General features: G+C 36.6%; 1 pseudogene; it reads right to left on the reverse strand.

The window, feature by feature from the left end:
* The window catches only part of LOC129520618 (RNA-binding protein EWS-like), a 40397-nt pseudogene that overhangs the window by 3518 nt on the left and 21154 nt on the right, over nucleotides 1-15725 (reverse strand).

The raw sequence follows: 15725 nt of genomic DNA on the forward strand, positions 1-15725 counted from the left end.
AACTAAACTCATAGTTATTAACTAAACTCATTTTCCAATATATGTATGTATCAAATCATGATCTTATATTCCTTAAATTTATACAATGTTATATGTCAGTTATATCTCAGTAAAACTTTGAAAAAAGTATGGCTTTTTAAAAATCAAGATTTTGCATCTATGCAGTGGATATCTAACTTAAAAATACATTTGTTCTGTCTATATCAGGGCTTTCACTCCCTGCCTGAATACAGTAATGAGTACTTAAGGAAATGAGTAATGATTTGGGAACTATAATCCATACTTATTTTTAGGATAATATGGTCTCTAGCTTTCAAATATTGAAAGAACATTTTAGTGATCACTACATGTAGATATCCTGCCCAGTTTCAAGCTGTTAGGGTTGCAAGACTCTATTTTCCTTGTTTATTCAGATAGTCAGTAGGACACCTGGATTTGATGTTCCTTAGAAACGGTTCAATTTAATAAATAAATTCAATTTACTCCCCTTTTCAGAGAAAGGAATCAATTTTTATTGTATAGTCATACACAAGTGCCATGAAGACAGCAGTGCATTTGACTTTCAGAAATAGTAAACCGTAAATAGAACAAGTGTGTTTTTTTTTAATATTTCCTGTATTGATGTTTTAAAATCTCATACAAGCAATACTTATAAAAGGTGAATTTAGTTAGGTATGTCCCTGAAATGTGTATGACCAGGAAGTTCATTCAGTCATTCAAAAAAAGTTTGCATTTTTGGTACAAGTCACTAACCTGTAACAGTCACTATCTTTGCCTGTGCCGTGCAGGATACAAAGGCAACAGATAGAAAGATAAGTGATATTCTTATCTTTAGCAAACTCATCATCTGGTAGGTTTGTCGAAAAGTCTCCACAGTAAACTATAACAAAAGGTCAGAAGGAAATAATGACAATAAAAGAGACCTAATCAATAATTTAGAAAAGCCAGTGTGTACCAGTGGATTCAAAGATGATTTCATACTGCAGGTGGTATTTGCACTGGGCTACAATAGGTTAACCATAAACAGGCAGAAATCATGAAGAACATTAAGGCTGGGAGACTCTAATGGTCAAATTTAGGTAAGTGATTTGAGGAAGAGTATTTAGATTCTATTTAGGTGGGATATGAATGGTTTAAAAATCTTTAAACATATCTACAACATCATCATGGATTATGAAAGGCAAACATTATCTTTAGGGTACATGAGATGGAGTTACAAACAATCCCTTAAAAAAATAAATGCTAACAATAGGACTTGGATCAGTTTGAAACCCTCTCAGATCACTTGACTGCTCAAGCCTGACTTCCTCTATCTAATCCACATGCTGATGGGTTTTGAGACAGCGACATCCAGCGTTAAAACACCAGCACGGGCACTGAGGAGGACACTTGACGGGATGAACACTGGGTGTTATTCTGTATGTTGGTAAATTGATCACCAATAAAAATTAATTTATTAAAAAAAAAAACCAGCAAGGGGCACCTGGGGTGGCTCAGTGGTTGAGTGTCTGCCTTCAGCTCAGGTGGTGATCCCGATAACCCTGGTGTCCTGAGATGGAGTCCCCACAGGGAGCCTGCTTCTCCCTCTGCCTGTGTCTCTGCTTCTCTGCATGTGTCTGTCATGAATAAATAAATAAAATCTTTTTTTTTAAAGACAAACACGTGCAAAACTGGAAGCTGTTCATTAGAGAGAAGTAGACATCTTTCCCCACAATCTCTTATTCTATGAATAAATGACTTGGGAAACATGAATTTAAATAAGACCTCAGTCTCTTAAAATGTATCTCAGGGAAGTATTTCTCTAATGTCCTATTTTCTAAAAGAAGATATTCCTATCACCTGCTATCAAATCTGTCTTGGAAATCTCCACCAATGGCTAGCTCTAAATGGAGTGATCAAACTTAAAAGTTAATAAGAGCATGTTTCTTTAACAACTATTTCCCTTTAAATTTTGTACCACTCTCCTATCAGCTGATAACACTTCTCATCTTTTATTATAAAAATGATCAAACAGGCATTTCTTTCTTTTTCCATCAGTACATCTATGAACTTATTTGTACCTGACTCATCTTGTTCAAATTCCTATCTCTTGTAAGTGTCACTGCTGATAGCAAAGGCTAATATCTCCATTTGTGGCATGGATCCCATTGCCTCTCACCCTGTCAAGAATTGTTTTTCATTGTTACATTCATTTTGTCCTAAGTCTTTAAGCTATCTTTCTCTAATTGATTATTCTGATTAATATTCAACCAATCTCGAATACCTCCTATTAAAATACATTTCTCTTACCCTACAACACCCTCCAGAAACTGTACCATTTCTCTGCTCCCTTGAATTTCTAAACTCCTTAAAAACCAAGGATCTAAAAACTATATGACAAATGTATTTCCGACTTTCCTATCACTCTTCAGTCCTCAATCCAGCCTCTGACTCGATCTCCATATTGTCAAACGCAATGAACACTTTGATCGGTACTCATCATGGTTGTTTACTCCTGCCTGTAAATACTTCCTTTCTCATGTATTCAGGACATGCATCTGCTTTCCCCAATCCTATCCCAAGCCAAGCTTCTTTTTTTTTTCTTTCTGGCTACACCTTGCTAGACTCCTTCAATAATTCCTTTTGTCAATATATTTCTGCTCAGGACCAGGGACAAGTGAATAGTATGTAGTTCTGCTATCATAATTGCTCCTCTAATAGCCAGAGTGCTAAAATGCCTACATTTTAATGAGGATACATGATTGTGTCTATTTACCTGTTTAGGGAAGGCTATAGTTCATAGCACCTGAAGCCAGAGGAATTATTTAGTTGCAGGGCATATTTTATCAAATGCAGAGATTATTAATTCATTTTTTTCATTCAGTACATATTATTTAGCACCTGCCATGTGTCAGCATTATTATAGATCCCGTTGCTTCTGTGTTTCTTATTACCAGAAGGACTCATCTCTATTTTTGGTAGGGAATGTTATGGGGGCTGATCTTGAAGGTCCAACAGTATTTTTCATTCTAAAGAGTAGGTTTTTTTTTTTTTTTTTTAATAAAACCAAGTATCCCCATGGATGCTGAGGATAAAACAGTAAACAAGATTGACAAGGTCCTTGCCTTCATGGAACATGAGAAGGTAAAGGTGGAGTGAAGGGATTGAGTATGTTACATAAAATTAACAGCATTATCCATGTCGGTTGAAGATTGGATTTTCATCAATTCATACAGACTCAGAACTTAAGATACTGTATTGTTTTCACCTAGAAATATATGCAAAAACCAGATCTACCTGATGTTGCTATGTCTGTACCTCAAGAAATTCTTGTATTCAAAACTGAGGGGAGGGGGGACCCTTCATTTTAAAATCTACTCTATTAGGCAGACTTGAAAAGAATAGAACCTGATGGTTGAAGGTAAGTATCAATGGGATTTTATTTAAAAACTACTATTTAGAATGAAAAATACAGTTCAGCCTTGAAGATCAGCCCCAACACATTTCATGCCAAAAATAGAGACAAGCCATCCTGATAATAAGAAACTTAGAAACAATTTGTGTCAAATAAATGCCAGGACCCCAACTACAGAGTTTCTGTTGAAGCAGGTGCTATGAGAATGTATAAGGAGTGTGACTTTGCCTTGTTTCTCAGTGCTATGGAGTGCCCTGGCCCCATGTCCATCTGGGCTTGTAGCATACATAGGAATGACATGATTTGTTGCAAATCAAAGGATGCCACTAATTTTTTAAAAAGATTTATTTATTAATTTGAGTCGGGGGCAGGAGAGGGAGGTCCAGAAGGAGAGGGAGAGATAATCTCCAGCAGACGCCGTGCTGAGGCAGAGCCTCTTGGGAGGGCTTGAGCCAAGGGACCTGAGATCGTGACCTGAGGCAAAACAGCCAGAGACTTAATTGACTCCACCACCCATGTATCCCAGCCACTAATTTTAATAAGCTAAAATATCAGCACAAAATTAAAAGCTTTTCTTAGTGTGAACCTAGCTGCATCTCTTCACCTTTCTTTGCTTCTCTTTTTTCATTGATAATAACTAATAATATCCATTCTAACTCATCAGGTTATCTTGAGAGAATTATAGGATAAGCATTACACTTATGAGTTCTTGTTAAATAATGGAATATATTATGATACAGAATTATGACCATTTTTATTATAACCATATTAATAATATTGCATGCCTTCCAGATTGTATTTACTCAACAGATTTATTTTTTTCTTTTTAATTATGCTTTATTTTTGTTTTTCACATATACTTGGAAACTGCCTTAAATTCATTGTTATAAGACATCTTGAATGTTGAACACTTAACTCGATGTGAATAGCTAACATGAGTATGCACATGTTGTGGAAAGTAAAAGCTCATTCTATACACCTGTTTGATTGAGATTTTGACTACAAGTTGGCATGATAGCCAAATTAGGTAGCCCTAGTTTAAATAGTGTTGGATCTCTTTAAAAGATATTTTTGTGAATCCAACAAATAGCAATTACTGAGGGAGCACACCAACAGTGATAAATACTCCAGTTTCAGCCTGTCAAAAACTAACTGAAGACTGAAAGGAAACGCATGATAGGAAACATCTGTTGCCTTTTCAGGCCTGCTGAGAGATGATGAGGATACACCTTTTGACAATAAATAAATAAATAAATAAATAAATAAATAAATAAATAAATAAATCAATCACAAAATAAAATTCTAAAAGTCGAGTTGTTTTTTTTTTTTACATTACTTTGTTGAACTAAGAGAGGCTCTGTAGCTTAAAGTATGAGACATATTTCCCAGTGGTTAGAACACATTTTAAAAAGCTTTGAATAATTTTCATCTCCACTGTCATAGTAAAAGACATTAATGAGAAACTGAAGATATAACATTACTTTAAAGGCAAAAATTAAAAAAAGTTGCCAATGCATATCTATGAGGCATAAGATTCTAGCCCAGTATCTGGTGACTTCTTTATCTGTAGTGTTAGGAAACCAGTTATTTTTAGGTATTTAATATTAAAACAAGATTAACCAAACCAAGTAAAGGTGCTGGTGGTTTTCCACACCAACAGTTGTCTTTTGTACCATCACTGCCTTTCTGAGTAGCCAGCCTTTCTGTTTGGTGGGAGGTGCAGGGGGAGGGCTTTAAGATCAATAGAAGAGGTGGAAGACACATCAGTGTTTCACAAGATAGGATTGGACATTGACATCATTCCTGCTTAGCTGATTAGCTGGCTGTACGTGGCACTTAGAAACACAAGAATTCTTATGTTCTGGCCTGGGATGATGTGCTATACACACTGGAGGTGTTAGGATGGTCCTCTGAGGTGACTCTGTTTACACAGGCGCTCCCTGGCATGCCTTATGTGGACAGTTGATAGTTTCATTGCTATTAGGATTTTCAGGTGTGGTCCCCTCACCACAAAACCCTCTCCTTGGTCTCATTTCTTCTTTTCTCTCTTTGTCTCAGTCTGGGCAGCCCTTAGGTTGGGTGACTTGGCCCTTTTGTTAATTTCTTTTATAATGTGTTGTATTTGGCATAATATTCGTGCTTTGCTCCCATCAAGGCTTAGTCTTTTGAGCTCCAGAATACCCAGCTCTTGCAAAGGAGACATTTACTTTCAAGATTATTGTCTCTGTTCTAAGTTTTTTTTAAAACCATTTTGGCACCCAAGCTAGATTTCAAATACTATTTTTTCAAGCACCATGTAGGAATTATACATAATCTAACTTGGAAGTTAAGTTTTAATAGGGGGAGGGACTCATGGTATAAAATAAGTCATGATAATAAAAGAAATAGAGGGATAAAAATGTTAATATGTCAAAAATATTCTCCCACTACACATACTGCTACACTTCAGAAAACAAAATAGCAAAAATGAAAACAGAAAACCTGAGTAGCAATAATACAGTGAATCAGCTCTTGCTATCACTACCATACTAATTGTTGATTTTTTAATAGTATTTAGTTATTATTTCACTCCCTTTTAAGTATATGCTCCAGTAAACTTCAATGTAAGTTAAACACAAGGTGAAAAAATTAATTTTGAAGTGGGGGTATTCAAAATAGGAACAATCTATACTATTTCTCATGTTTAAATAATGAAATAGACTTATTTTTTAAAGATGTATTTATAACACACACACACACAGGATGGGGAGAGGGGCAGAGGGAGAGGGAAAGAGAGTCTTAAGCAGACTCCACGCTGAGCACCAGCCTGGCATAGGGCTCAGTCTCAGGACCCTGAGATCATGGCCCCAGCTAAAACCAAGAGTCAGACATTTAACCCACTGCACCACCCAGGTGCCCCAGTAGACTTATTTTTTAATTGTCTAAGTAATTCTTGGTAACCCAATTTTTGCCAGCTTTGATTGGTTTTATACAGGGCAGATATCAGAATATTAAGACTGTAAATGGACATGCACAGACCGAAGGATGATTGCTTTAATGTGGAAGTGGGTTCCTGGGGGCTCCTGGTGTGCTTGCTAAGTGTTACCTCTTTAGTTGCTGGACTGAGAAAAGTCTGGAGATTCCATAAAAGCATAACCTGAAGCAGGGTAGTGGAAGCAGTAGAAAGTAAACTCTGTGATTTGGCCCAGCAGCTGTTTATTAATAGGCCATGCGAATGCCTCCTGGATGACCAGAGGACCATCAGTCTTGGTTATCACCCTGTAACACTATGAACTTGCTTCTCAGCCTCAGATGTTAGCACTGTTAGAGGTCTTTAGTTTTTTCTAAAATCAGATATATCAGGTTCAATTCCAACTCTTGGGCTAGGCAGGAAGTTAATATCAGAATCAGTGTGTAGGGGAAATGTGCTCACACTGTCCCACCTTTTCTCCCCTGCTTCTCTACCCACCCCACCTCTCCCTAGAGTTTATAAGATTGTTGTGCCACGGATGGAGCTAATCCTATCCAGAGATCCCACCGCTTTGGGACGAGTAACGCTGAGATGGGGTTTTGATTCCTCCACTCTCTCCCTCTTGTAGATTCTAGTTCACAGGGCAGAGTACATTCCCATTCTTCATCTCAAAGCCCAGCCACTTCCCCAACCTTCTTGTGGCATCCAGCTTTACTCCTCCAGCAGTGGGCCTGTAACAAATTAGGATTGCTACTTACTAGGAAAAAGATTTGGTATTACCTGGCATTTGGATTTTTGAAGGACTTAATTCTGATGGATAGGGGGAAAGGAGATTCTATGAGTTTGTGGAAAGGAAAAACAAAACACATGAAAAATGGTATTTTTTTTGTCCTCATAATTCCCCTGAGTACATAATAACTCACCCCAGTCACTAAATTCTTAGTCCTGGAGATCAAGGATTGTTTTATTTGCATATACTCATAAAGCATTCCCTCAGACAGGAGGCATTCAGTAAATATTTGCTGAATTAATTAGAGAAGCAATTGTATCCTCTAACTCCTAACTGGTTTATTTCTTCGCATTTGTGAGCATTTATTTTCATTTGAATCAGTTGTTAATTTTTAAAAGCAATAATAAAAGTTGTTGCTTTGAAGGTTTGTTTGATAAAAGGGAGTTAGTAATTCTAAAACATTAGCATTAATATTAAACCTTTTGTGAAAGGCCCTTGTTTACCTAACCTCTGAACTGAGTTTAAATGACTTAATCAGTTTCTTACATCTAAAAATATTTCTAAAAACAATGTGTAAATAGGCACAATTGCACTTCTAGTATAATTAGGTAATAATAAAATGAATAACAAGTTATTCTCACGTGATTAATTTGCTTTCTTTTCCCCCTTGATTGTCCTTGTTATGTACCAAAATGAAAACTAAGCAAGGAATACTGAAATTTAAAAGGTGAGTAATTAGGACGTGCTTGGGTGGTGCAGTAGGTTAAATGTGGTAAGACATGATCTGAGGGTCATGAGCTCGAGACCTACATATGGGTCCACACTGAGCTTGGCGTCTACTTGAGATTTTTCCCTCTCTTTCTCTGCCCCTCCAGCTTGTGTGCTTGCGCTCTCTTAAATAAATAAATCTTTTTTTTAAAAAGGCAAGTAATTAGTTCAATTCACTCAAGCATTATATGTTCTACCATTAACTTGTAATGTGTGTTTATGTGTCATCATTCATTTGATGAAGTAATTGAGGAAATTTTAAATATATTATTTATTTATTTGAGAGAGGGAGAGCATGAGCAGAGGGAGAGGGAGAAGCATACTGCTCACTGAGTAGGAGCCTGACACTGGGCTCGATCCCAGGATCCCTGGATCATGACCTGAGTCGAAGGTAGCCACTTAACTAATTGAGCCACCCAGGCACCCTGAAGTAACTGAGGTTTTTTAAAGTAAACTCTACACCCCATGTGATATATGAACTCATGACCCCTAAGATCAAGAGTCACATGCTGTACTGACGGAGCCAGTTAGGTACCCTTTGAGTTTTTATTGTAATGCCCATCCCCTTCCCATGTTTGATAGAGCCTAAATTGGGTTATTGTATTTATAATCAGAGGCTTGACTAATACAAAAGGAATAGCAAAGAGGGTTTTCTAGGTACAGACATGGATTTTGAGTTTTCTTTAACGAAGATTAAAGGAAAGAGACTGAGGGAAACTCTAGGTGTTTGAGAGGTTTGTGGGAATTCTCTAGGAAGTGCAAAGTGACAGTAGGCTGAGATTAGAAAAGGCAAATCTATTCAGAGAAAATTGAGAAAGAGCCTGGAATGTGTTAGACCAGTATTGCCCTGTAGACATAGAATTCAAACCAACTAAAAATTTTTAGACATTTCTGTAGTGACATTAAAAAAAAGTAAAAAAGAAGTGAACTCAATTTTAATGATCTTTAACCAATATGTCCAGAATAGCATCATTTCTCTATGTACTCAATATAAAATTATTTATAAGATATTTTCTATTTTTTTCATACTAGGTTTTTGAATGTGGACTTTATCTTTCACCTACAGGCCACATCAATTGAGACAGTCTCTATCAGAAATATATGCTCTGTATTTAGAGGTCATAATATTTACAGCTAAAAAAAGTGGATTTACATACTTACGTTGTTTTAGTTTCATAATACCTGAGTTGAGTATTGGGTATTTTAAGTTTAGTTGTAATTAATTGAAAGTAAAATTTCAGTTTTCAGCCCTACTAGCTGCATTTTAAGAGGTGACCAGCCATACATGGCAACTGGTTCCTGTACCAGTTAGTGCAGCTCTAGACTGAGAAATTTGAAGTCACAAAGGCAGCCTTAGAAAGAGAAACATTATGAAATACTAGGCAAATAGAGAAAAGAACAGGGTGTGTAAAATTTACAAGCAAGATAATCAGATGCCGAGTAATCTAATGTTGACTCTGTTAAAATTCACTTGCTCAATATTCAGCCCTTTCTAATTATAATGAAAGTTATATCAAGAGCAGAGTGTGATGTGAAGCACATTTTCAAATCTTTTAAAAAATTCTACTGTAAGGGGCACTTGGGTGGCTCAGTCAGTTAAGCCTCTGACTCTTGATCTCAGCTCTGGTCTTCATCTCAGGGTTCTGAGTTCAAATCCCCACTTTGGGCTCCACACTGGGTGCGGAGCCTACATTAAAAAAAAATTCTAGTGTTGTAAAAACAGAGACAAACTTAGAAAAACAGAATTTGGAGTCAAAACTTTAGTGTTAAACCTAACAAACCAAACATACCAATTATATATAAGGAAGCTCTTAATTAAAAGTGCCTTATCTGATAATTTGTGAATCCAGTGTTATTTCCTGAACCAAGCGAAGTGAGAAATGCAATTTGCCTGTTTGACTTTGCAGGTGAACTTTAGTCCCAGTGGATTGAATGCACACATGACACACTTGTAATTATTCACCAATTACTTCCACACCTTGCATGAATAGAATAAAATGTTGCAGCAATATTTTTTGTCTTTAGAGAATAATACTGCTAAGTCTTCAACCTGTGCCAAACTGAACGTGTTCACACACCTCAATTATTGCTCATCGTTGAATATGCCCTATGCCACCTGCCTTAATTCTACAAATAAACGAATAAAGGTAATAAGAGTTTAGAATTCTACTGTAAATAAATTATTCAGCAGTTACATATCTTCAGCACTGTGGTTGCACACTCACCTGTGGGTAGTATGCTCATAGAAATAGCTGGTAGTTTTAAGTTTGTCCTCTTGCTCTTTTACCGGAAAGGTTTCTATGAGAACATAAAAGATTATTTATTTATTCAGAGCTTGCTGTAGCAAGAGAGTCAGCACCATCACTTGCATCTTGGCAGAGACTTAAAGGCAGAGAGCGGAGTGGGGAAAGTTTTATAGAAAAGAGAAGCCTTCAGGTATGCCTTGATTAGTTTGTTGGCAAGGGGAAGCTGCAGGTGGGCTAACCAGAAGCTGGAAGTCCTGTGATTCGTTACAGGTGCATATTTGGCTTTCTCTGGTTGATCTTTAAATTTAGAAGTTGAGATAAAAATTAGGGAAGTGGTCAGTTATTAATTAAGTGCTGGCCATTTGGGGCCAATTTTTACAGGGATTAGTATTTAGCTGCCTGGATTGCTACTAGTGATGGTGGTCTGACTTTTTATAAGTCTGATTTATAGATAGCAGGCTGGCTTGTGGAGCTGCTTACTGTTAGAGAATGGGTTGGTTTCCTGGACTTGTTGCTACAGCTTGTGGATCAGAATTCTGTTTTTACATGTGGTCTGGCCATTGTTCATTTGCATATTCAGTCTCTTAATATCCATGAAAAATAATAATTAACATTAATCAACTGGGAGTTTTTCTTTTAATTAATGGCATTGCTTTTCTTCTTATACTAGATTTGCATTTATATTTAGTTATTCTTTTGCTCGAGGATTATATGAACTTCTCAATCCTTAACATTTTTTAAAGAATAAAATATCTTTGAATGTAATTTTCTAAAGTTATCAATCCTAATTAGATATTTTTTTGAATTTTAGATTTAAGACCAAGAAAGGAATTCAAAAATAGGATCAAATGCTTAAATAGAAGTGCAGTCAAAATGCTTGGTGGAGTCACTGACTGGAAGTGTTGTTTCCAAAATTCAGTTCCTTATTTCCTTTTTTCACAAATGAGGAAATACTATGATGAAATTATCTTTCTTTTTAAAAAATCTGATTATTTTCAGTTAAGGTCTGCCTTTGGCTCAGGTCATGACCCCCAGATCCTGGGATCAGCCTGCCTTGGGCTCCCTTTCCTTTTGCTCCTCCTTCCACTCATGCTCTCTCACTCTCAAATAAGTAAATAAAATCTTAATTAAAAAAAAAAACTAAAAATATGATTATTTTAATAGTGTAATTCCTGAGATGGTAAAAATTTTACATGATACTTAAAATTTAAGTGAAACGTGGTCTCCCATTTTTGTCATCTAAGCATGATTAGACAAAGGGAGGAGATGACATAAAGAATGGAGCATATGTAAGAATTCAGTCAAATGGAAATTTTGTATCTTCTGGATTATTTCCATTGGAATCACTGATTTCTGAGATGAGAGATTTTATGTGTTTGTTTAATTTGAAGTTAACGAATATTGAGTACCACCAACTAGGTGGTTTAAAACAAATTAATTTTCTCACTGCTCTGGAGGCTGAGTCTGAAACTGCAATGTCCACAGGGCTGTGCTTCCTGTGAAGGATCCGGAAGAGAATATTCCCTTGCCTTTTCTGGCTTCTGGTGGTTGCCAGCGATCCTTGGCATTCCCTTTGTTGGTGGCACCCTAATTCCAATCTTTGCCTCAGCCTTTACATGACCTTTTCCCCTGTGTCTGTATATGTCTTTGTATCCAAAATTTCCTCTTTTTGGGTAGATCCTAATCCAAGATGACTTCTGGATTATATCTGCAAATATCCTAGTCCTAAATAAGGTCACATTATCAGGTACAGGGAGTTTAAGACAGCAACGTATCTCTGTGGGGGGACACAATTCAGCCCACAACATTGTCTCAGGTGTTAGCATCTGTTAATATAAGATTTCCTACGAGTCCAACAACAGGCTCCCCAAGGGAGCATGCTTTTCCCTCTGCCTGTATCTCTGCCTCTCTCTGTGTGTCTCTTATGAATAAATAATAAATCTTTAAAGTTTTCATTCTGATCAAAATTTTGGTATTGATAAAAATTTTAGCTTGAATGATTCCTAAGATTAGATAGGTAGGTAGGTAGGTAGGTAGATAGATAGATAGATAGATAGATACCTATATCATCCTTTGTTACCCTTACCAAATGCCAGGCACTGTTCTAAACACATTATATGTTATTCCTTTAATTTTCACAAAGGCTCTATTCAGTCATTGTTATGCCCATGTTACACAGGAGGTAACACTGTTATGAACCAAACTAAATCAATTTCATTGTTCACAATTATTAAATTGTTCTAGGTAGCTATAATTATCATTGAGATTCAACTTTGATACAGGTGGCATGAATTATAATTAATTCAAGTCTCCTAAGTGAAATTTGTCTCATAGTTCACAGCGAATAGGTACAAAAATAGTCATACCACCTGTTATGTATGCTTGATGAGATCTCAGCTCTCTATTCTTTAGCACTCTGACAGCACATATCATGAAAATTTCAAAGCTAAAGCAGGCAAAATTTCATTACAGGCAGAGTAGCAGAAATCAGCTAATTTTCCAGTTGGGGTCAACGAGAAAATCCTTTAATGAGTATTTTTTTTAATATTTTTTATTTACGTATTCATAAGAGATACAGAGAGAGAAGCAGAGACAGGCAGAGGGAGTCAATCCCAGGGCCCCAAGATCATGTCCTGAGCCAAAGGCAGACGCTCAACCACTGAGCTGCCCAGGTGCCCCATTAATAAGTGTCTTAACACAGGGCCATCAGTCTTCCCATTCTGGGACATCATTCTGGTGGGTACAGACTCTTATTAGATATGTTACATTTTTTATCTGTTTATGCAAGGATATATTTCCTATGGAAGATTTCTACACAGTCTACATATCTTGAACATTATTCATTCCACCAAAGAAACTCGCTTCTAATTACTAATTCATTTTTCTTCTGGTATTGACAAAAACAAAAGAAAAACAAGACATACTTCAAGCACTTATAAGAAACTTGGCCAATGTATACAAAAATTTATAGTGACAAGATTTGAACTACCAAACTACTGTGCCTATTGCTGAAATCAATATTTGATGATTATGGAAAAATAATTTTTGAATATAGCTTTATTTGTAATAGTCTCAAACAAGAGAGAAAAAATCATACACAAAATGTCCACCAACAGATAAACAACATATAAGATATACCCATACAATGGAATGCACTCAACTATAGAAATGAAACCACTGGGATCCTTGGGTGGCGCAGCGGTTTGGCGCCTGCCTTTGGCCCAGGGCGTGATCCTGGAGACCCAGGATCGAATCCCACGTCGGGCTCCCGGTGCATGGAGCCTGCTTCTCCCTCTGCCTGTGTCTCTGCCTCTCTCTCTCTCTCTGTGTGTATGACTATCATAGATGGATAAAAATTAAAAAAAAAAAGAAATGAAACCACTGATGCACCCAGAATATGGATGAGTGTCAAGTTCATTATGTTGAGTGAAAAAACATCAGGCAAAAAAAAAAAAAAAAAGGTCTATTACTATTATACATTTACATAAAATTCTGGAAATTGCAAAGTAATGTAACAAAAAGCAGGGAAATGATTGCCTATAGTGACAAAAGTTACCTTAGATGTGTATATTTTGTGTAAATGAAACTTCAATAAGTTGTTAAATAGTCCTTAAGCCTTGTCTCTAGATTGGAGAAGAGAGCAACTAGAGAGAACAGAGGAAAGAATATTAGTTCTGTAGGGCTACAAAATCCCACACATTGGGTGGTTTCAACAACAGAAGTGCATTTTTCATATTTCTGGAGGCTGGAAGTCCAAGATCAAGGTGTCAGGATGTTTGGCTTCTCCTGAGGCCTCTGTCCTTGGCTTTCAGACAACAGCCTTTTCTATCTTTACATCCTGGTCTCTGTGTCTCTGTTCTCTGTGTTCTGATCTCTCCTTAAAAGGACACCAGTCATATTGGGTTAGGGGCCACTCTAATGACTTCATTGTAGCTTAATCACATCTTTAAAGGCTCTATTTCCAGAAAGTCATATTCCGAGTTATTGGTGTTTAGGGATTTAACATGTGAATTTTGGAGGAGATGGTTCAGTTCATAACAGAGATAGTAATTCGGGTTTTCTGCTCCCTCCTTCTTCTTCTCTCATAAAGACAATTCTGAAAGAATGATCCTCAAACATCAGCATGTACACAGAGCAATAAATATTTCTGAACTTCTAAGAATGCCAACCATGTTTACTTTGGAATTAGATGATCAAGTTATCATCAATAATCATATGTCAAGTTGAAATGCCTGAATCCATATATCTTATAAATCACACTCCATTACACATGCCAAAGTCATTGGATTGAACTGATATGCTTACCTTCACAGTTTCCCAGCATAACAACTTATCAATCTGATGAAATCAAATATCCCTACAGGGAATTTCCTTTTCTAATATGCCTCCCCACTCAAATATTTCAGCTAATATATGCATATTTGCCACTGCCTTGTGTTTATTAGCCTTATTCTCCTTCATGGGCAACCAGAACATTATCTCATCTGGTATTTCCCTGAGTTTTATAACCTTCTCCTTTCCAATATGCAACATGAAACTCTTTTGAAATCCCTTTTAGAGTTCCTTTCCAGAGTCTCCCCGCTGCCTTCTGACTCTACCTCTTCTCAAGGGAGAAAATGTTCTTGGCTCCTACTTGTAGAAGAGGGTAATCAGTGGAAAATCCCTTATTAGGCCACTGCCATTTCTGCCAGTGAGAAGACTTAGTAACTGCCGGGGTACAATGACACAAAAGCCTGTGGACACTCAGTCGCTCCCTGAAACTGTGCCCTAAGTCTGTGAGTCATTTTATGTTCAGTACGTGTCAGCCTCTCTAGTCTGACTGATGTCTGTCAAGCTGTACCAGAGCCAGAATTCTCAGAGGCATTTATAGGGCCATCCCAGCATGTGTCCAAGGACTGAGGCTTTTCTAAAATATCTCAGTGCCTTAGACAAAGAATAGGAATAAAAGATAATGGATTAGGAAAGAGAAAATAACGCCCATGAATTCTTTTTCCCGGGGATCAAGATGGCAGAAGGAAGCTGTTATTCACTGTTTGCTTTGCCATTCACTGCCCCAACAAGTTTTATGCCTCAGTTTCTTCACATGAGGTGTTAACATTCCTGGAAGAGTATGTCATGGTGAACTAATGATGGTAATGACCTTGAACATACAAAAATTTATTATAAATTCTCTGTGCATTCCACACTAGTGAAAATAATAATTATATTTTCTATGAATACCATACAGAACCTCCAAAAGAATTGCGGTTCTTGTAGTCAGAAATTACCAGAGGCAATTTCAGTCCAAAGAAAGATTAAATTAAGCCAGGAGATGGGGACTGAAATGTGTTTTGTTTGTTTTGTTTTGTTTTGTTTTTAACTTTATCTGTGAAATTTGGTTACCCTATCTACCTTTTTTACAGCTCCTTTTTACAGTTACAGATTTTCATAAAATAATTTTGAGCAGACAAGGAAATTGTTATAGTTGATATTTTTATGTAACAATATATAAAGTAACTCCCTGGATACCTTTTTTTTTCCTATATAAAAGATTTTTTTACCCATAATCTCTACTTTTATTTCCCCTTCAGATTCTTAGGTGGTATGAGAAGCAAACCAATAAAACATCACATACACCCTCGGGTAATTTGGTTAATT

The sequence above is a fragment of the Nyctereutes procyonoides genome, unplaced genomic scaffold (genome assembly GCF_905146905.1).
Source record: "Nyctereutes procyonoides isolate TBG_1078 unplaced genomic scaffold, NYPRO_anot_genome, whole genome shotgun sequence".
NCBI classification, from domain to species: domain Eukaryota; kingdom Metazoa; phylum Chordata; class Mammalia; order Carnivora; family Canidae; genus Nyctereutes; species Nyctereutes procyonoides.